The sequence below is a fragment of the Bactrocera oleae genome, chromosome 6 (assembly GCF_042242935.1).
Source record: "Bactrocera oleae isolate idBacOlea1 chromosome 6, idBacOlea1, whole genome shotgun sequence".
Taxonomy (NCBI): domain Eukaryota; kingdom Metazoa; phylum Arthropoda; class Insecta; order Diptera; family Tephritidae; genus Bactrocera; species Bactrocera oleae.
The window spans coordinates 55,979,066-56,003,385 of NC_091540.1; the positions used below are offsets into that span (position 1 = coordinate 55,979,066).

The 24,320-nt window shown below is 31.8% G+C and overlaps 1 protein-coding gene across 15 annotated transcripts in view; it reads right to left on the bottom strand.

Moving 5' to 3' along the window:
* The window catches only part of mthl10 (methuselah-like 10), a 41,586-nt gene extending 18,776 nt beyond the window's left edge, over positions 1-22,810 (bottom strand). For 2 of the 15 annotated variants that reach the window (XM_070112209.1, XM_070112210.1), the window contains exons 1-2: positions 22,530-22,809; positions 20,955-21,646 (exon numbers count right to left, since the gene is read on the bottom strand). The gene's annotated coding sequence lies outside the window, so the exon portion shown is untranslated. Of the gene's footprint in view, positions 1-20,954; positions 21,647-22,529 lie in introns of those variants that run through there. The other 13 variants (XR_011397191.1, XR_011397188.1, XR_011397186.1 and 10 more) reach the window with 13 other exon arrangements.
* Positions 22,811-24,320: the final 1,510 nt, after the last annotated feature.

Sequence of the window (24,320 nt, forward strand, 5' to 3'; positions counted from 1 at the left end):
ACTAATACATATTTACGCCCGAAATTAATGCCGGAAAAGATGGAGGATATTAAGTATTTTCGCTATTAATGTGAGATTAAAAAAATGCATAAACAATATTTTTGCATAAAAAGTACTTAAAATCGTTTGTGGTTATTTTTATGTGTATATTTATATGTGTGTTTGTATATATGTATTATACATATATGTATATATACATTTTACCGTTATGAAATTCATTTTATAGCGAAAATTTATTTTTATTTAATAATCGCGCCGATTAAATAAACTATTTATGGAAAATTATACAATTTCTTGTAAACATTTAATTTTTCGAAGAGCAAGGTGCTTGGTTGTAATGCGACTGTTCAATTGTGTAAGTGTGTATGTATGTATGGCTGACCGCTTGAATGCAGACATATTGTCCGTACGCCCACAAGAATTTGCAAAATGTTGTTATTGGATTACTTTAAATATACACACGTTCAAAATTTTTTTAACAAATCGAGTTTTGGAATATTTTTCCACAAAAAAGTTCACGCGCACAAACACCTACATCAACACACACGCATACTCATTTCAGCATAAACAAATGAATCGCATATAGTACAGTATTATCCGAAATAAAGTGCTATATATATATTGATCTTCAACTATTCTTTAGAATAATAATGTACAAGGCATTTATGCGATTTAACGAGAAATTTAATTCAAATAAAAATTTAAGAATTTTTCGTAATGCATTATTGGCCACACCAAGCTTTCCACAGATATCCTAAACTTCTTTCTGGCATGAAATTTTTGCTCTAAAACAGATCCAGCGAATGCTTTGTGATTCAAGACTTTTAATACTCACAATAAATAGCTTTTAAGCTAAGCTTACCATCAAAATATATATAGGTCAGAAGACGAGATCGCAAGAACGCCAACAGATGTGGAGCGAAGTCAACAGTGATTACTACTGGCATCTACTATGTGGGTCGAAGAACAACAATTAACTAAATTGTGAACAAAAGTTTCGATAGTTAAGACGTAGCACTTGCTACATAACTTTATGGTCTAAAAAAATTGTGGTTAGGTGCTTGTGTAGAGTACAGCAATACATTGGTATTCCTAACCACGACATTTCCTGCACATGGTTTCCTGCTGATTTCCATTAAAATTAACATTAACACTTATTAGTTGTGTATAGGTATACTTATAAGTATTTTTGTTCATAATTATAGACGAAGCGGATATATCATATATAATCGTCCGATTTTTATTATTGCCATAAAATTATACGCTTCATCTGATTAGAAATAGTAATATACCTATATATAATGTATAGAAATTAGAAAAAGTAAATCTTATCTTTACGTATACTACTGTTGATAATTGTACCTCTCACGTGTTTGTATTATAATATTAATTGCAACACTTCTATTTAATTAAGCTTTGTTAATCGTCTTTATTAAGTAAGTATTTTTTTTTTTTTATAAAACTGACTTCACTTGAAATGTATGCTGCATATTTAAATTATAGTTCAACATCAAGTAAGTGAAGAATTCCATAGGTTTAAAGAGGAAGTTCATTGACACCACAATTTATATGGTCTCAATTGTGGATAAATTAATCTGGGAAAACAAATTAATAATATTCCTAAAAATTTTCTCTCATAATACGAAACACAATTTAGCAAAATTCTATAAAATCAGTACCTTTATTCCCAAGAAACGTGGCTGCCATATGAAATAAAAAATCTTTACTAAGTTAGTCGGAACTGGAACCAAAAATGGGGTTTTTTTTTTGTTATATATACAAAACGAAAAATGTGTTAATTTTTTAATTTTCTTGTTATTAAATTTTGTAATTTTGTGTCAAATGTTAAATGGGGTATAAGAATTATTTTGGAATATTGGAATGTGGGCATTAATTAAACAGGTTTAGAAAGCATTGATGTTGAAGGTCTTTTCGAAATAGACAGGCATCTGTTTGAGAATTTAAAGTAAAAACAAATCATAAGTACAAAGAAATAAGCCCATACGATAGAAATTTTAGAAATGTTACGGTTCAAAATATTATTAGCAGGGTTGCCGACTGTTTTAAAATTTTAAGTAAATAAAAATTATTAAATAAACATTTTGTTGCAATGTTTATATAAAGTTAACGTAAAATTGGCTTATAATTGAAACTATTTTTGAGCAGCGTTGCCACCTAATTTTTTTTTTTGTTAAATGAAATTAATTGTATTATTGCAATGTTACAATATAGACAACAAACTAAACACGTTGAAAAGGCTTGCAGTTAAAATTATTATCAAGGAGATTGCCACCTGTTTGGAAAGTTTTCTAAAGGCACAATAGTAAACTATAAATATGGCAAAAGTGTATATATATTAAAGGCACAATAGTAAACTATAAATATGGCAAAAGTGTATATATTTTAAAAATAATTAACACAATCATCTTAAACAAATTCCAGCATAGAACACCCTTTCATACGAACAAGCTCATTAGCAACCTACCCAAGCATTATTTAAGTATTCTTCCAAGCAATTTGCTTGCGAATTAATCGAGTATTTGTTTGTAGAATTCATTAACTTGACTCTATTGGAATATTTGTCAAAAATATTTGCGCAAAATAATTTTACAACTTAAGTAATTTTTTTTACGCTTTGCTTACAACAACAAACACGTAAAATCACTCGCTAAAAGTTGTTAATTTGCAAATTTAGACTTTGAAGTGCGAGCATTGTGCTTCGAAAAAGCTAATCATTGTATTAACAAATTTGAATATTTATACATTTTTTTTTTATGATATTGTATATTTGTGTTGGTTTGTGTATATGAATGTATATATGTATATATATGTAAACAAGAAACGATTACTGTGCGCTCGTTGTTACATATTAATTATTTGGTTTAGCTGATTCAATGATTCACTGATTTCCATATGCCACATTAAAAGTCAAATGACATTTTTGCAAACAACTGTGAAGTGTCATCAGTGATAGCAACGACAAAAACAACAAAGACAGCAATGTTTTAACTACTGCCACACCAAGAATTCTTATTGCACGCAATTATTGGCGTTGTTAAGTGGCTGTGTATGAGGAGTGTGTTTGTATATGTGTATTTGTGTAAGTATGCAAATAAGCGCCTCGCCGTTGAATTTTTTTTTATTTATTAACTTTATTTTACTTTAAATTTTTTTGTAATTTTTTTTAGTGTTTTAAATTTTTTAATTTTTTTGTATACATACTTTTTTAAGTGTTATTTTTTTCAATCTTTTCAAATTTAAAATTTTTTTTTTTTTAATTTACATGTGATTTTTAAATTTTGTAAAATTTATTTTTACTCTTTTATTATTTTTTAATTTTTATTATGTTTTAATTTTGTTTAGAATTTTAAACTTATTCTTTCGTATATTATTTTCTTAATTTTTCTTTCAGTGTTTAAAATTATTTATGTATTTGTTTGTAATATTTTTATTTTTAATTAATTTTTATTATTTTTTAGTTTTTCTCTTTCCGTGTTTCTTTTCAGTGTTTTTAATTTATTTTTTATAATTTTTTTATTTTACTACTTTCGAAGCGTGTTTCTTTACATTTGCACGCGTCATACATTCAACTGACGTCGTTTAAATTTGTTATATTTATCAAGTTATTGGCTACTACTAAACTTCCGCACACTTCAGCTTCGGCTGAGACTGTTTTTGTCGTTACTGTGTATAGCCCGATCAAAATTCTGCACTCAAACTCACTCAGCACACGTCCGAGGCATTTATTGAAAAGCATTAAAGTTTTATGTGTTTTTATTAAATGTTTTTCATTCCCTCTTTTTTATTTATTTATTTTTTTTTTGTTCACCACGAAGAGGCCCACCAGTCATTTGCGTTTTTTACATAAACTGAAACAAATATTTACGTTCGCAAACCTGTAACTGGGTAGAAATGTTGGTGAAAAATATTCATTACTATTAGCCAATCGCAATTGCTCATCATGCTCAATGGGTGGCAGCAGTGCACCATTAAATGATTGAAAAGTTTAAATAAATCTAAAAATCGCAATTAAAAGCGTAAAGAACGCCGACGTAAATAATTAAATTCACACCTTTACGGTGAGAAGTAATCGTTAACATTTCATTGGAAAGCATATACAAACTATTTAATTAATATTAATTTTTTTAAGCGTTAGAATATCATAAGCAGAATGACCAACAACGCCCAGAAAGTTTAAAATCTATTGAAAGAATTTAGTGAGATTTATGAAGGTTCGTTTTTAGCGAGTGCCAAAGAGAAATCGTTCTGGGTTTACTTAACTTTTTGCGAGACAAATGTCAAATAGTAGAAAGTATACATATTTCCTTGGGAAATTGCTTACTTCAAGTTACTTAAAATTAAAAGAGGTTTCTCAAGAAATGTTTCTATTGCATGGAATTTTCATTTTCTTCAATTGGTGGAACATTAGTTCAAAAACTCTAAAAGCGAACCCTTTTCGGTAGGTGTTGTCAAGTTTTGTTCGAGATACCCGCTCATTTCATTAATTAAATAAACCAATAATCGAAAGTAAAATTTTCACAAAAAACGACGACAGGAAAACCAAACATCATTGATTCCACGGGTCAACAGAAAATTTGACCTAAACTTTAAAGTATTAAATTTCGGTTTTATAGGATTTTTTTGGCATAAAAAAGTTTATTTGTTTTTTCTTTTTGCTGTTTTTTGATATATATAGTAATTTTTTTAATGCATCAGCATCATATTTACACTTCCGCGACGACATTTGAAGTTATTCTGGACTTGTGCAAAACACCCAATCGTTGTTTATGCCTCGAGTGCCATCTAGGTGCACTGTATGGACGCAATTTTTATAACATATAATATAATAATACATAATATTTTTGAATGTATTTTAAATGATTAAAATTTAGAAAAAATTTAACAATGTGTATTTTCACAAAAGCAAACTTTATATCGCAAAAATGCCATTTCCTTTTCGTTTTTGTTCATAATTAACCAGAAAATCATAAAATAAACTTTAGGACGAAGAACAAAAACTTTTTAGTAGAGTTGTGTTCTTTAACTACTGCTGTTAAAAATTAAATATATGATTTTTATCTAAAGCATATTGAATCATATAGATAAGACTGAATATTCATCAATATTTTTAAATTAAAAAAAAAATTCCGTAAATTTTTCGCAAAAAAAAAAAATGATAAGAAATAAGACGAATATGTTTTGAACTTGCAAATAAAGTACTAATAAGCAGACATATTTTTTAATCGCTGATTTATGCGTACCCAGAGTAAGGGAAATAACCTAAGTCACTAAGAGAGTTAAGAGAGCTTAAGCAAATTTTACACAAATGCCTCGTTTTGCTTTTCCTGTTACATAATGCCAGAAGAGCGGCTTGCAGCTTGAAGCTTACGAGAGAATCTGACTGCTCCTAATTTTTGCTCTCTTTCGCGTTCGATATAAAGTCTTAGGTTTTTTACATACTTACTAAATACGCTGATGAAGACTACATTTTAGTTTGTGTTTTGTACTCTCTAAAAGGTTTTTCACTAACAAAATCAAACAGAGAGACTTCCTAATTCCTAAAAAAAACTGCTCTTAAAGCTTATCTAATAACATCCATATGCACTCCAAAAAATAGTAGGAAAAGCTATATATAATATAAACATATAAAAACGTTAGCTTCGGCTGCACCGAAACTTTAATACCCTTCACAGGTATATTTCTTTTAACAGCTACATAAATAAGTATATAATTAAATCTGAACGAATACTAATTACTTCTAACCACGTTGTTTGATATAAACAACATTCAAGTCGAATTAACGTTACTTAGTAAGAAACAAAGATTTGAATCCGTCAGTTTGTGTGGCTGCAACCTTCGTTAAGATATCTTGTCAAATGAAAGAGTTTTCCATACAAGAACTTGATTTTGATCGATATCTTTAAAATAGAGGGTCTAGTTCGCGTATATACAGGCAGACGGACATGGCTAAATCGATATTTATATATGTATGTACTTGAAGGGTCTCTGGCGTATCTTGCTGAGTCTTAATATTTGGCAGACATATAGACACTGCGGTCTATGAATCTCTAGCAAGCTCTTCCACTTAAAGTATTTGGCTACCTTATATTTTCTATATATATATTTCTTTCGAATTTCAACACCGTCATCACTACTCGGATGACAATTTCTCTGGAAATTGCTGGCAATATTTGTATGTGTGTAAGTAAATTTGAGAGTGAAGGAGAGTCAATATTGATGTTTTGTTGTATGTATGTCTACTCTTTGTTGATATAACTTGCATTATTTGTTGTAAAATAAATGTGAAACGAACTATTATTGGTAAATAAATATGGGCGCTTATGCCTCGAGTGAAGAGTCAGAATCCCACATCCTTTATTTAGAAAGTAAAAATCAGCTATTTATGGACTGTACAAATTGGGAAATTCTCAGGTTATTTTTGGATAAATGTGTACATAATAAATATATATATAGGTTTGTGTTATATATAGAAGTACGTTATACATATTAGAGTGTGCGTGTATTAATGTGTCTTTCAAAAATAGATGTTAATGACCCAATTAGGTTTTGCTAATAGCAAATTCTGGAGAAAAGTTCCACTGCTACTCCACTAAGCGCTGATAATATTCACATTTTAAGAGTCATATGTTTTAATTATACATACATACACATATACATATGCGACTCTACAATTATGTCACATTCTTTGACAGCTCACTCAAGCATATTTACTGCACACTTGGGGAAACCCCAGCGATTAAACAATTAAATTGCCGTTACAGTGAGTACGAGAGGCTTTTTATGTTGCGTATACTCGTATACAATAAATATACACATATATACACATGTATCTACATATATGTTCACACTCTCCAATACATATAAACACATAAATCTCGAAATAATATAAACAAGTCGTTTCATCTCAGTTGAATTGGCAAATAAAATTTAAATGCGTACAAATAAACACGCACACACTCTCACATAGATGTGTACAAGCGCACACACATATATTCTTTTGTACCCACACACACTTTATCCGCCAGCAGCTTTCTTAGTTGCTTGAGCATTTGGTTGGCTCTTCGCGTTGGTGTTTTTTTTTTCAGAGATTTCACGAAACATTTCGCCACTTTGTTGTTGGCTTGTTGTTAAAGGCGCCCAATGGCCAAGCGTACGTCAAGTGTTTGGCCTATTTTTAGGCGTGTTGGCTGCTTCTTGGCACGAATGGCCACTCACACGATCAACGATCAACAAATTGCCAATTAAATGCTTAACAGAAAAATTGGGAACAATTAAACTAAAAAAATTAAATAAATTGCAGATTTTTTAAACAACAGAACAATGCTGTAGGTTATGTTTACATTTCGGCAGTGAAGAATGTTTTCATTTGTTGTTTTTTTTTTTTGGTTGCTAAAATAACACTCTCAAATTCAAAGTGGTTGGAGTGTTTACGATTGCTGATGATGATGACAACAACAACATTGTAGCTTATCTGAATGGCATAATGTGTCCAGATAAATAGCTATAGAAGCACAATGGAAGGAATTTAAGCTATTCAATACATTTCCTTTGTTATTTCCGATCAAATTTTTATACCCTGTACGGGGTGTTTTAAGTTTACCACGAAGTTGATAACAGCCAAAAGGAAACATCGAAGACCCTATAAAATTAAATAATATACATAAATAATCAGGATGGCAAGCTTAGTTGATTTAGCCATGTCCGTCTGTTTGTCTGCATAGACGCGAACTGGTCCCTCAGTTTTTAAGCTATCGATGAAATTTAACATCTGTCCTTTTCTAACTAAGAAGCTGCTCATTTGTCGGAACGGCCGATATCGGATCAGTACAGCATATAGCTGCCATACAAACTGACCCATCAAGCTGCCATATTAACTGAATGATCAGAATAAAACGTTTGAATGGAAAACTTTTTTGTTTGACGAGTTACCTTCACGAATTTAGATCGGCATCAAGTTCTTGTAAGGAACCTCTGTATTTAAGAAGGGTATTATAGCTTCAGTGCAACCGAAGTTAACGCTTTTTCTTGTTTATTTTTAATTTCTTCTTTTTCGTTATATAATATCTAATTATTATTTTTTAGTTTAGGTTCATTTTTTAAAAACACAAAATGCCTAAAAGTTTACAACAAAAACTTCGGTACAGCGAAAGGAAGTTCCAAAAATATTATTAGTAAATAAGTCTGGCAGTTTTCTATTAAATTAAAGAGTGGTAATCTTATATGCAATAATTATTGAGAAATTTCGATAGGTGGCGCTATTGTAAAAATTTAATTTGTTAGGCATTTTCCCCGAAAATTTGCAATTTTCATAGGTTTTTTGTTAAGAAATCAATGTTTTCTTCAGGTACCATTTGATAACGCTGTACAACACTTGGGTAGAAATTAGCCGCCGAAATCGAAATATTTTCCTTCGAAGTTCGAAATTGTATCAAAAACCAATCATATTTTCGAAAGTCGATGGCAAATTTTTCGATTTCAGTTGCTAACTTTGAAAAACGAAGGAATTAGTTTTTTACTTATGTCTGAATCTTTCGAAGTATTGGTTTGGTCCAATACCCAGAAAAAAATTGTTGTGCCGTATATTACTCTACGTTCCAATTTAATTGTTTTTTTAACAAATTTTGTACAATTTTTCCATTATATTTCATATATAAGTATATCTTCTTAGACCAATTAAATCTTTCGCTTCATTTCCAGCTCGCTGTAAAATAATGAGTATATTTACCTAGGGAGGCTGGGTATATGAGGAGCCCCGGGCAGGGGCACACTGAAGTTCTCCACTGCTTCGAATGCATTCCCTCCAACCTAGATCACTGAACCGCAAAACCTTCTCCTGACGGTTCCCAACCTTGCCTAGATTGAGGTTGAAATACCTTGGTAGACACACCTTTGGCGAACCCAGCAAAGTTGCTTGGATCGATATTAACCGCCCTTATAACTTTGTGGTAAGCACGAAACGATTGGTCGATCGATGCAGATCTGGTGATTAAACTTTTAGAAGTTTTTGGATACCACAAAGGACGAATTTCTGTCCAAGTGAGATTCATCGATTTTGGATCAACCCCACGACCTAAACTAACCTCTTCAATGGTCTAAGGCTTGTATTGCACAGTCGTCTAGAGGTTTTATTGAAAAAACTTCTTCAGTTAACTTTGCCCAGTAATCATCAAAACTTTTTAGGACGTTTGCGGTTGATTTCCAAGATTTGGTTAAAAAATATTGCGCAATGAAAGTTTTGGCACAAAAGCCGGCACAAGCAGTCAGTTTTTGGTCATGCAATGATATTTCATAGACCTTCCAGAAAGAAAATCTTACCAGGAATTAATCCTTCGGAACAACTAGCGACGATGTTAGAACCAAATTTAATTGATTTGGACTATTTTTCGTGGTAGTCTCATCGAATGTCGTATCGATTTTTTCCGTTTCAAGAAGAAAAACTGTGAACATCCATTTTCCTTTATTAAATTTTGGTTTCATAATATACTGAGCTTAGTTGTTAACATACACTTTACCATATGAGTATTTAAAAGATATTTTCTCGATATGAATAGCCAAATGTGAACCCAGATATGCCCTGAATAGCTTTCTATTAGAGATATCCATATCGAAAATAAAACTCAGTTACTGCTTTTAAGTATAACGTAGTAAGTACTTACTTATATACTCAAATTATAAAATATATAAATTTATGTATGTATGTAGGAAATGCCAGACATTTGTCACGTCATGCTTATAGCCTATTCACAGAGAACTTTCGCTTCGCTTTACATCAGTCATTTGTTTTGACAGAAAAGTTCGATGTACGCTTTTGTATGAGTACGTTCACATAAAAAGTTTTCGCCGCTAAGCCAAACAAAATGTTAGGCAACTCTCATCTTTTTCCGCTTCACCAAGCAACCGTTGCCATTTTTATAAGAGAGAGGCACTGAAAGCAAAGCGTTCATTGTGGCATACTCCTAATTTTCTACGCTTGTTGTTTGAGTATGAACTGTCACGTAAAGTAAGGAAAGTTGTATGTGAATAAGCCCTAATTCTCTAGAAATATAGAAATATTATGGGTCAAATATTATATGTAAGTATATATTTCTATTACAAGTACTTATAACTATGTATAGATATAATTTCAATATAAATATATAATCATACTTAAGTACCACAGGGTGTCTGTGAAGTGCTTCATATATTAATTGGTGCCAAATGGACACTGATAACGGGAAATAGTCTTATTAGACTGATTAGCTAATTTAAACTTAGTGGCGGCGTAAACATATACGCCGGACCACCCACACACACAACCACATATTTACATATACCTATTACAATTATGATGTGTTTGATTGTTGCCAATCCCCGACAGCTAATATAATATGTGATAACTAACCACTTCAGTAATGTGGCACGACTCAAGGATACTTATTAGCTAATATAAGTGTGTAAGTATACTTGTAGTATAGTACAAGCAATACAAAGGTCGCTAAATGAGCTCACTTTTAAACCCTATGATGACATATAGAGTATATCGTCATCTAAAATGCAAAACAACAAATCATCAAAATATTCAAAATTTATTTTTTTATTGATTACGATTCACTGCATCCTATTTTATATACATATGTATGTACTATGTACAAAATTTTAAGCTTCTGCTATTAGATATAACCAAGTTATAATCATAACTCAAATTTCGTCTCAATATGAGTACCTTCTATTTTTCCTTTCGTTTTTTCTTTATTCTGAAACTTATGAAAAGTGATGTTACGGTTTTTTTGTATTTTAGGTGACGATATGTATTGTATATATAGAAATATGTACATACATACATATGTATCTACATTTATACATAAACATACCATACGTGGTGAATATGTGCAATTAGATAAGTGTATTCGGACGCCACATTGTTTGTTATTGCCACAAAGTACCGTTACACAGGGCACAACCGCTGTTTAACTGCATCTCAGAGGCTTCTCATACCCTTGGATGTTTTTGATTTCCCTTTCATTAGTAGATATTTTTTGTTTTCAAAAATGTTAGCATTAAATTTATTGGCTACTCTGATCTCATTTAATAAGCTCGGTGTTAATCCAAATTTATATATATAAAAAAATATATTTCTTGACTTTTTAATACAAAACGTCGGCTACTGGCCAAACTTCGGATTCAACATTTTCAAAAGGATCTCTACGGGAGATGATGACTCTAAAAATTCGTGGTATATCATCTAATCTACATAGCACTTGAGGGTATCTTTATATCAGTTTTTTGCAAAATGAGGGATTTGTAAACATTTAATTTAACCGAAAAAATTAGTAGTAAATTCCTTTTAATAAAAAATTTGCAGTAATAAGTAAAAAGTGATTACTTCGGCGGCACCGTTGTTCAGGGTAAAATTACGTAGTTAATTAGAAAATGCTATTGGGAAATTACAGTTAAAAGTTCAAGTGGATACATGCGAATTCTCCGAATTCCGAGAAAAACGACGCAGCAGTCGAAAAACTTTTATTTTCTCCATCTTTCTGAATATTATACTCGTATATAGTATATAAAAAAAAAAAAACATCTTTCCAATTGAATATTGTTTTTAGTACCTTAAAATGTGCTTTAAATAAGCAAACCCCGGTTTTTGCAACATTGTAGACTAGCCTAACTCCTTAAACTACGTATAGCCCGAAGTATTATATTGAAGATCGGTGAAGTTGCAAGATCGTCGCCGCCTAAACCGCCAAAACCTAAACCCGGAATCATTTATTAAATTATTTAAAACCTTGCCATACATACATATATTATCATTACAGTTCAGGAAGTCATCATGATCATCTTTGCTGACAGAGAATTCGTGTAAGAAAGTTAATAGCAGAAAGCGAATGTGTTTACGATCTTATCTAACTCATTACGTTAGAAAAAAATTCGATCCTTGTTCGGTTGTTCTTCGTCTCTTATTGATCGCAACAATGTCACATTTTTTTAATTTTCGCGATTCGAATTAAATTCTGATTTTCTCTTTGGTATTCGAAAAACCATAACAAACTTTACTTTGTGGGACTAAGCACTATTTCATAAAGAATCGTTTCAATGAAATTATTACTTTTTTACACATAGGTAAATTTTCGACTATGTACAATTTTTATTTTCAAGATTACAAGTAAAACAGCGAATGGAATAAAATAGTTTCTTCAGGAATTCGGGTTGTTTTAATACCTGGCAAAAAACTTGATAAAATGTTTACAAAGATAGAGTCACAGATAAACTTAAGTTATGGGAGAGAGAGAGAGTCAGATGTTGAGTCTGCATAAATGAATTTTATTTCTCAGTGAGCTTAAGGTAAGGAGCTTTAAGCCAAGTTAGAAGCCGGTCAAGAAAACGATGGAATAATAATTTGGCCTTATAAGGGACTATGAAATGCTTGGGTTAGAAGTTGGTAACTGCAATTTATCAGAACATATGTTGTCTGGCCCTAGACAGCTGAGTGCGTAATGATTTAATAATTCGGTGTACAAGATCTTTAAAGCTGCAAGGCATAGAGAAAGCTGAACTGAGAAACTAATTTTATTGGGGCGCCTGTAAACAGTATTAGTGGTTTGGTACTGTTACACCTATATACACCTATAGTAGGATAAATAAAAACTAAAAATTTTAATACGGACTCTCTGGGCTTGTAGAAATGTTCGTTGAACCAGACAGTTTCCGCGAACTTTGATAATAGTCATTTTTTGTTTACTTTAAATAGCTACAAAAACATTATTGTTGTTCTGAAAATTTTATTCTCAAAAAGTAATTAATTAAATTCACTAGAAAAATATCCTAAAAAGATATCCAAATCAACAAAATTGCTTCATTATTAAACTAACCATATTATTTGTCGATCCATTCAGTACCTACAAATCGAAGCTCATTACGTTTTTATGTGTTTTTGTTTAAATTTCCAACACATTGCATTGCTTACGAAGAATTTGTGTGAATTGCGAAGTATAAACAAATCAATTATGCTGCATGAACAGCGCAAACTCTAACAAATACACCCACACCCTTATGAGTACTACACTCTCTTCATGCCACTGTAGTTGGCTCAAGAGTAAGGCGTTAAGACGGGTTGTCAGACTGCTGCGTCTATTGTGCATGCGAAATTGCTAAATCACTTCGGCCAAATGGGCGATATCACAAAGCACCCGCCTGAGCGATCATCGATCATCAGTGATCAATGCCTCGGGCCTTTCGGCCCGCCGTTATGTGTAAATGTTTGTTATGCTGGTGATGGCGTTGAAGTGCTCAGTGCAGTGTGATCACAGGTGGCCGCGCAATTTGCATTAGCCGTCGGCAACACTTAGCATCAGTGCGAATAGCTCGTGCACCAGGCGTTTGTGGCTGCCACTTCCAACACTTATGGTTGTATGTTAGACTAATAATGAGACTTGTAATGTTTTTTGTTTGTTCGCTGTTTCTTCGATTTTACTTTTGTGTTTTCAATAATATTGTTTTGAGTTCATTATTTTTGGTTTTCTTCATATTGAAGTCGCGTTTGGAAGACGGGTATACATTGTAAGACGAATTAGCTGATGTACAAACTACTTTGGTTCAGAGACGTACATTTTGGAAGTGATGTGCTGAATATAATAAAATGAAACGCATAGTAATGTCACTAGCTAGAGTTGTGCTGTTTGAAAAACTATTTTTAAGATGAGCTTGGTAAGGGAGATATCGATTGGACATAATCATTTTAAATGTGTCATATGAATGGTCAAATTTTAATGATATGAAATTTTATGAAGGTGTAACTGTCAAATCAGTATACTTTCGCAAATGATACTGCAAAACTTAGGTGGAAATTCATCATTTATAGTAATCTTACATACAAACCATCTTCAAAATTTTTAACGGGTAAGCAAAATTTACATATTTAAAGTCGCTAGCTCCTAAGTTTGTATGTTAACAAAAAATGCATATGTCAATTGGTCAAGTGATTTGATTTCGTTTTTGGAGGAGTACGCCTATCTTAGTAAACCAGCTACGACTGACTCCAGCTATTTACATCCATCCAAGCTACAACAAGGATCAGTGTTTATCGATGGTATGGTAAATTCAATCGAGGCGTTAGATCCCTCCAAGACAAATTTCGTGAAGGTCATCCAAAATCAGTTGTTATTCCGGCAACTATTGATGCTGTACGCAAACTGATATTGCAAGATCGTCATGTGATCTATCGTGAGATTGATACAACTATAGGCATTAGTGGGACCAGCGTACACTCAATATTGCAAGAACATTTAACTGTAAAAAATTTGTTCACGTTGGATCACACAAAATTTGTCAAACGCTCCAAAAAAAGGCTCATGTCAATTGGTCGACGGAAATCTTAAAAAAATACGATAATGATGTTTACGATAATGATGCTGATGAAACACGTCTATGTCATCGTTACAAGTGATGAATCGCCGATTTACGCATATGAGGCCGAAAGTAAACAGCAGCCGACTGTATGGGTGTTTCAAGATGAGCCGAATCCAACTAAAGTTTTTTGCGCACGAAGCACTTCCAAGCAAATGCTTGCCTTGTTTTTTTTTTGGAAAAACTGGACATGTCGTTACCATATCACTAGAGCAACGCAAAACAGTAAGTTCTGAGTGGTGCACAACCATTTGTTTGCCAGTTGTCTTTCAAGAAATCAGCAAAACTAATCGCTGAAGATTGATTCCTTTTCACCACGACAATGCGAGCTCTCACGCATCGACTGAATTAACTGCATTTTGAAGCATTCCAAACATCAATTTGATAAGTCATCCACCATATAGTTCTGATATGACTTCTTTATATTCCCGTACGTTCAAAATAAACTAAGAAATCAACATTCTTCGACAGTTGAATAGGCGGTTGATACGTTCAGAACGCAACGTTTTGCAGATACCTCAGTCACAGTGATATAAAGCGATTTTTGATGATTAATATTTGTTTTTGTTTTCTAATCCTGAAATATGAAATAAAAACCCTCGTATGTTTGAATATATATATTAAGAACAAATTTTAGATGTAACTTAAAATTATTAAAGACATGTTGCATAAAAATTCAAACTACTTTTCTGCTTATGCTAAACTATTATACAACTATGGTCAAATATATCAGAAATAAGTTGTATTTCCAACTAAATTTGGTTTACCGTCTATAAAAAAATATGAGCGGTGCCAAAGGCACTAAAACTTCTACAATCTAGACACATTTTTTTAAAAGAAACCTCCTGCTCTGTAGTAGTAACACATTTACACATTAGCGGAAAAAATAGTTTCGATATTTCTTCACTGACCCATCCTGTATAGTGTTAGAAGAGAATAATTTTCATAAAATTGGAAAATAATTAAGCTAAATTTAGAAAATAAAAACAATTAATTAAACAAACAATAATTTTTATATGAAAACAATGTTTTTTTGTAATAATAAATTTAATAATAGAAATAAATTACAAATGTATTATATTTTTTTTAATTTTTTCAAATATTTCTGTAGAAACATTTAATTATACTTATTTTTATTGTTCAATTTGATTTACCTTAATATTTTTCTAGCAGAATTTTTCAACCCTTTTTTCATTATGCCGCATTAAATCCCGTACAATAGCACCAAATTGCAACTGTTAATGGTATAAGATATTTAGGCCACACATGCATATCACATGCATACTAACATTTATACTTTTAAATCCCACACTATTATAAGCAATCACAGCTGAATTGTTTCCCCCGAAATATTTGCAATTTGCTGTGACCGCTCATTTGTGCCTTCACCTTGAAATCTACAATACATACATATACAGAGGTATACAAATATATATATATACAAACATACACATGTACACCCAACTAAACGGTGTTATAGGCTAATTGCTTATTGAAAGATTCATGGCAAAATGTACGGTAAATCAGCCGACACACACACAATCATACACGCTCAAATACGAAAGATGCAAACGTGCAATTTAACTTTTGACACTCTGTTTAGATGCAATTAGTAAATAGAAGAGGTGTGAACTAAAGCGATTGCATTCGATTTGCCGCCACCGAAATTCACCGAAATGGTGAGCCAAGATGCATTGGATTTTATTTGTAATTTCGCTGATTTTTCTGAATTTTCAACAAAATTTACGACGGTTTGAACGGTTTGTTTATCTGGAATGTACGTACATACATACATTTGTGCATATAGTATATACATAGTATATAAGCACTGATATATTTGTGGTGCGAATAAATAGTGAATAATATTTATTTCATTTTAATTGTAATTATTTTAAACATTTTGAATAAGAGCTTTATAAAATTTTGCTATAAGTTATTAATCGGCAGGAAAAATGTTGTTAGATTGTTTTTGTGACAGGCGAAACATCTGTTAATGAAAACTTCAACAAGGTCTTAGAAAACTGGGTTGACGAATTTGATATTGCGGAGTCGACTGAGAGACCGTCACATTAAAAAACGTACTATAGATATGATAGCAATACCTTTAAGTATGCACTAATACTATTTACACTATACAATATTTTTTTAAATAAGTAGGTTGCGAATTCAACAAAAAATAACAATTTTTTATTATACCATAATAAAATTGTTTGTAAGACACATTCGGCATATAATATTAAAAATGTCATAAAACGTTGCCGACATTCCGGAATCAAGAAAATTAATGTGTCAATTTAACGACATCGATCAATTTTATGGCAGCTTAATTTCATAGTGATCTGACATTGGTGGCATACGAGATATGTGCTGCTTCTTGGCAAGAAAAGGACGTAAGTATGTAAAATTTCAAATCGATACCTCAAACACTGCGGGTCTAGTACGCGGATATGCAGATAGACAGATAGATGGACATGGCTAAATAGACAAATATACATACAAGTATATATATTTTATGGAGTGTTCAACATTTCCCTCTGTGTTCAGAGCCAACGAGTGTGTTTCACAATTTGGAAAGTTAGGTCGAGAGTAGTAAATGTTTATAGAGACTCTCTCAAAATGCATTAGCAAAGCTTTAGATGTTATGATTAGCCATAAAATTATAGCTTAGTTCATACATAGAGCATTATTGCGTTAAATCAGTCAATAGAGATCCTCGTTTTGTTTTTGTGATAACACTTAAGTGACATAACATCTTTCCACTATATTTGTTATAAACTGAAAGTCAAGAAAACGAGAAATATTTTATATTTATAGAATAAAATTATTGTATTGTATTTTTTATGCTATTTTTTTGTAATTACCTATAGTAAATTTGTGGCTCGAATGTCATGGTCATGTGGTAATATTGTTCTATAAAATAAATTATTGAAGAATTGTGGGAGAAAGATGTTTTGTTTATACATACCATACATACTTTTTTATTTCGCTTCTTACTCAACAGGTTTAATCTTGTCAGTGTAGTAATCAAATTTTTTTTTTCCAAGAGGTACCACACTGCTCATAAAGTGTAAAGTTTATTAATGCTTTCAATAATTTTTCGCTTTTTTCCAATGAACTTCTCGTGAAATGCATAATTTTGCATACTAACACCTTGTTTAATTGGTTAGGAAAAAATGCAATCGAATTGCAATCAAAAGTAATAATTACGGTGTGTGTAAAAAGTGGACCCACCGGTTGCGCTTTTGCCACACATACTGGTATCCAGGGGAAAAACGTGAATTAATTTGAAAAAAAATAAAACGAAAACAAACAGCCATGATATAGGAATGTAGGTATGTAGGTAAATAAGCGCATGGGCATACATAGGGTAGCATTTTTATTATTTGCGTGACTATATTTTGATAAGTGCACGTGATTCACGAATAGCTGCAGCATGTTGACATGATATTGAAAATTACAAATTTCATTTATCTTTTAAATGGTTATAGTATTTTATTAACTTCTGTAAACTAGTAGGTAATATAAGCTGCTGTCAAGCGATGAAAAGCTTTTTTTTTAAATTGTAATCTAAAGAAAATTTTAAAAATAATTTACTATAGCCAAATTAATGTATTATTCGCTGACTCAGTGCTAAATAAATATATTTTAAAGTGTTTTTATAAAGACATAAATAAAATATATTTATACTTTTATTTATTTTTTCTATGTTTATTTATATTTTCTTCCATTATTTTTATGCCACGCAAGTGTAAAATATAAACACTGTAGTTCTTTATGACAGAAAGTAGCGAAATTTCAATTAGAAACACGTAGCTATCCACGTTCACTGCTGATTTTAATATTCTATTACTTAACATTAACCGCAAATAAATTAAATAAGAAAGTTTTGTATCCATTACGTAGGGTAAACATTAACTAATAAAATGAGAGAGCTAATTTGTTGCAAAAAAAGTAAATATGTAGAAAAAGTCAATACCAATGTTCAAGGAAACAAAAAGGAAAATAATTTAGAAAACAATCGTTTTAGAATTTTTCCAGTATTTTCAGTAAGATTATGTAAAATCAAAAATACATAAAAAAAATAATAACCCTTATTCATAAAATGTTCTGTTCTGTTATGTACCCTAATTCGTTTAATCAACGCTTTAATGAAAACACTTTAGAGAATGACGCATATAACCCAGCGCAAATTATGATTACATTATATACAGTTAGAGTGTTCTTGTACGAAAAGTGGCATGATGTTCATCCTAAGTCAAAGCTGGACTTCCCAAATGCCTTTAACCTGATTAAAGCAATATATTCATAAACTAATAGTACAAAACATTGATTATTTTCTTCATTCGTCTGTCAAAACACTTCACACCTTCATAAAGGTAATCTTCAATTTTCTGAAAACGACCTTTAGACAACGTTTTTAGAATATCTCTTTGATTTTAAAAAATTTAAATCCTTACACCTAGATTGGAAATGGTTAAAAGAACTTTTTATGCGACAACAACAACGTTATTTCTATAAAAATTTAAACTGTGCTCGAAACAATTTCGTTAAATCAGTACTCATTTTTACTAGAAGATAGAGGTTTCATTATAAATTGAGTGTACATAAAGACAAATGATTTGCAATTCTAAAAACAAAAAAATCTTGGAAAATTTGCATTCGGTTTTAGATAACAAAGTATCATGAACATTTTGTTTTCATTCGAACAACATGGACTTTTTAAAAAATTGTTGCTGGAAAAACTGTTGAGATCCCAATGATTACAGTCTGTTGTTGAGCTTAAACTCAGCCCACATTCCGTTATATGTAGATAGATAGATAGATAGATAGATAGGTTAATATGAGGTTTTGCACTGCGACCTAGGGTCTATTGTGCCCTCTCCTCCATCACATGCATTCCCGAAGTCCCAGCACCCTGACAAACTTCAGAAACTCGCTGGGTGCTATTCAGGCAATATAATCCCTGTCCACATAAATGGAACCGAGGTCCTTGAACCTGCGTCTACAAATCGCGGTGCAATCTAGAACCAGGTGTTCTGGTGTTTCCGGCTCCATGTCGCAGAACCTTCAGAGCAATGAATATATACAATAGATCCGACTTTCTTGAGAATGGGTCAAAAACCAACATTTTTACAGTGAAGAATTCTGTTAAGTGTTGATAAAAAAATAGTTTTGGTCAATCAGATCAGCTTAAAAATTAATTGCTCTTGAGAGAAAATCTGGCTTTAACCATTTCTAAAACAAATTTACTCTTTCTCTATTCCCAGCACATTTACCAAATTATGACTCTTTCCTGTTACCATTTTTTTGGTGAAATATTTTGGTTAAATTATTTTAAAGAGTTTATTAAGGTTTTTTAAAACATGTTACGTTTACGTTTTTTCTTGTTTTATTGATTTAATATACAAGTATGGCTTTTTTGGGACTACTCTTATGGAGAATATTATAATCATTATTGATATTACAAAAAAATAAATAAAACATGAATCGAATTTTATCAGAAAAATATAGTATTAATTCATAAAATTATAATGGGTGATCCAAGTAGAGGTACCATTTTCAATAGCCTTTTTTTTGACAGATCACGCATGAGTCGTGTCACGCTGCCATGTTATAATGTTTGGCATTTCATCATTGAAAGATTTACGCCTGAACAACGTTTACAAATCTTTCAACTTTATTACGAAAATTCACGTTCTGTAAAGAATGTGTTACGCGCGCTTCGCTCAACTTATGGTCAACATAATCGGCCAACTGAGCGTATTAATCGCAATACCATAACCCATCTTGAGACCCAGCATTCATTATTCGATAATATTCGAGCGAATAGCTCACAGTGAAGAAAATATGGCGACCGTAGCTGAGAGTGAAGACCGTGGAGAGTCGATTCGGCGCCGTTCGCAGCAACTGGAACTGACGTATGGAACGACTTGACTCATTTTACGTCGAGCTCTTAAATTGAAAGCGTACAAAATACAGCTTGTGGAAGAACTGAAGCTGCTCAGCATTCCCAAGCGGCATCGCTTCACTCTTTGAGCTCTTGAAACGTTCCAAGAAGATCCGACGTTTTCGAACCAAATTTGGTTCAGCGATGAGTCCCATTTTTGGCACAATATGTACGTAAACAAACAAAATTGCCGCATTTGGGACAGAGAGTAACCTGAAGAGATTCAAGAGCTGTCATTTCATGCAGAAAAGATAACGGTTTGATGTGATTTGTGGGCCGGTGGAATCATCGCTTTACAGAAAAAATATCACGCGTGTCGGGCAACATTTGAAAGAGATAATCTTCAAACAAGAAATGCTGAAGTATATTCTTTCGGATGATAATAAATATTCCTCACTAAATTTGAATTTTCTGTGTTTTTTCTTTAAAAAAAAGTAGCGAAAGTCGAAATAGATCACCCTATATTATATGAAAGAATCAACAACCTTGCCTTTCTAACGCCTACCAGAAATGTTTACTATGCATTTGCTCACCTTACGGTTATCAGCCTACTTGTTGCTATTGTTTTGTGAAATTTTCTTGCGAAATTAAATTTTACACTTACCTGTAATACCCTACAGCGCTACCGTTCTGTCTCTCTTCTGGTTTATTTACGTTGGACAATCTTCTTTTCGCTCGCTGTGCTCGGTGTTATCTTCGCCTCTTTAGCCTTTTAACTCTTCATTATTTCTTTTTTGCAACACTTGATCGTTATCTTAAGTACATTTATTTTCGTGTATACATATGAGTATTTACGTATATGTGTGTGTGGTTTTTTTTTATCTTACGCTTTAGTAAACTTCGTCACCTTCTTTTTTGTGCTTTTGAATGCGACAAATTTATTTTGTTTATTTCAACGTCGAACAGACCGGTCAGTCCTTTAATAACAACAGTGAAAACACTACTCAAATACAACAAAAACAACAATTATACAATTAAGCCAATAGTATGTGTCATCCAGGTGGAAACATACATATGTATGTTTGCTTGTGAATTTTTTTTTTTTTTTTTGATGTCAGTATGTACTTAAATAGTATTTTGTATATAAAATGTGCGCGTATTTGCCTTAAGTAAATATGTATTGCAAATATTGTATATATGTATTTTTGTGTATACTTCACAATCCATGATGTTTGAACGGGGGTGTGTGCGGAGCGTATGTGGTCACTATTTGTCAAACAAAGTTTTTGTTTCTGTATAGGTAAATGCATGTACATATGTACGTATGTATGTACGTATCGTTTGTCATTGCTTGTGCTGCGGATCAAATTATTAATTTTTATTTGTCTAGCTTCCGCGGTGTTTGTTATTTATATTTTTTTTTTGGTGTTATTGTTGTAAAAAGTGAAAGAAATCGAATTTTGTCAACCCACAAGCATTAAATGTGCCAATTGTTTTGATTTAACTACGCATATACAATTGCCAAACAAAAACAATTTTTTGTATATTTAAAATAAAAATTTTAAATTTGTTTTTAGAATAAAATATTTAAAAAATAATTTAAAGTCATTACATATATAAATTTTATATATAATAAAATGTTCGATTACACCCGAACTTAGTCCTTCCTTCTTTTTAATACAATTTAATTTAATTCATTTTTAATAATTTATAAAACTATGTCCAATTTTTTTAAGTTTTTTTATATATTTTTTTTTAATATATTTTAATTTAATTCAAATTCAAATAATTTAAAAATTTTTTTTTATTATATAATTTTTTATGTAATAAATAAAATTATTATAATTTTTTATATATTTATCTCAATAAAAAATAATTTAATTTCTTATTAATTAGTTTTTAAAATAAAAAATATGTAGTTTCGTTTCAATAAATTTCAATTTAATTTCCTTTTAAGAAATTTTTGAAATTTATAATTTTTTATAAAATATAAATTATAATTTTTAAAATTAATTGTCATGTTATAATTCTTTTTTATAAGTTGTTTTTAATATATTTTTATTTATATTCACTTTAATTCATATTTCAAATTGATTTTTTTTATTTTATCTTGTATAATTTTTTTTAATTTTTGTTATATGATTTTTATTTAATTATTGTTTTATTTATAAATATTCCCTTGTATTATGCAATAGTGTATTAAACCATTGAGTAATTAAAAATAAAAATTAAGATTTACAAATATGCATGTGCTCTACACTGACTACCGTTATTATTCTTTTTTTTTAATTTCTTTATTTATTTTTCTTCTTTTATCACTCGTCTCCACTAATTACACACTTGCAAATAAGCAGCCGGTATTTTAGTGCAAATGATAGGCGCTTATTCAACCGGTTTCTCGCGCAATTTGAACGTCTTTACGTTTTGTTATTATATTATAATTTCACCGCTTTGCTTTTGTTTTTGCCTGTCAACCGCACCAACGACCGCGCACATCAACGTTTTGTAGTGAACTGAAGCGTCCAACAAAGTCACTATCAATTGGCGGCCACTAAAGTTCCCAACGATACATACCCATTGTGATGGAGCGTCATTGTGTCATTGCTTAGCTTCCGCGCGCTCATCAACGCTCGCAGCTGGTCATAGCTTACTATGTTGTATGAATCGCCACAAGCCGTTATGTTGCCGGTGTGCACAGTTGGCACTTGCTGGGTTAATCGTTTGATTGCAAATAATTCGCCGCATTTGTGGTGAGTTTCAGTTGTGTTGTTATGAAATTAGACGCGGTGAAGCAGCGTTTCAGGCGTAACACTGTTTTTTTTTTTGTTTTATTCGAGAACTTTCTATTCTACTCTACATAACTTTTCGTTCACGTTCTCTGGTTTTATTCGAGACTGCAAAAGCCTTTAAACCATTCAAAAACTTACTTATGTCTTGAAAAGCTTTGTGCTCTCTATTTATAGTTGGACTGCCAAAATCAGTTGCGTTTCATTCCGCATTAAAATTAATTCGACATTTTGAATGGTCAAAAGGGTTTCTGTTTGTACTGAGAGATCTTCGTCTTCCGTCATTAGTTTCTCCGAACGTTTTTGCCAAGTGAACGCTAGTTGAAACCGTTACGCTTTGTTTAAAGGATGAAAATCTTGTTACTCTGGGAATAAAGCGAAAACCACTTAAGGACGGTTCAACCACGCTTGGAATCCCTAAACCATTGAACACATTGGCTTGAAGTCTAAATTCCAGCAGAAGAAAGATTTTAATTTGGAAATATCCGACTTGGCAAAAGACGGCTGTAGCTCAACAACTCGAAATGAGACTTTGTCTATAAACAGTTGGAATGATCTGATTTAGCTCAAATATGTATCATTTTATTCGATAACTGGTTGACATTAAGAAGAGAATTTCATAACTCCAGTCTCTTGAAATCCTCTTCCCTATTGGCAACAAACTGGGACAATCGATTTTACAAGCTTCTCTTGAGGCTAATTTTTCACCAGCAAATCATTCGCCATAGACAGGAACGGGTAATAATCATTTATTTACAGGCTCCGACTATGCAGTGTATGCAGAAGTACCTTCAATTCAAGGTCTCGGAGCTTCTGGCAAGTCACTATCGATGTCTGGCGTTACTTTGATGAAACAAAATTTCGCTCATAAAGCAGGTGGCTTCCGGGCGATTGATGCCTTCAGACGATCCGATTGTAAAGAATTAAGAGTCTGGCTGCAGGGGAATAGCTCATGGTAGATGATTCCCTGCTAGGTTTGGTGGGACCAATAGTAAAACCTTGCTCACCGTTAATTCTGGCTTGGCCACTGTTTGCGGCAGCTCACCGCGTTACGAACACAACCGTTGACTTGGCGTAGTCGTAAGTGGCCCAGTTTTCATCGCCAGTAGTTATAACGATTTTATTGTAATTTAGCAGCGATTCGCGGATTGAAATTCAGTATATATCGAAGAAAAACTGTAAAATATTTCGTATTTTCTCTTAATTGGTGTGTATCTTTGAAGCGTGCGCAAACAATACCAAGT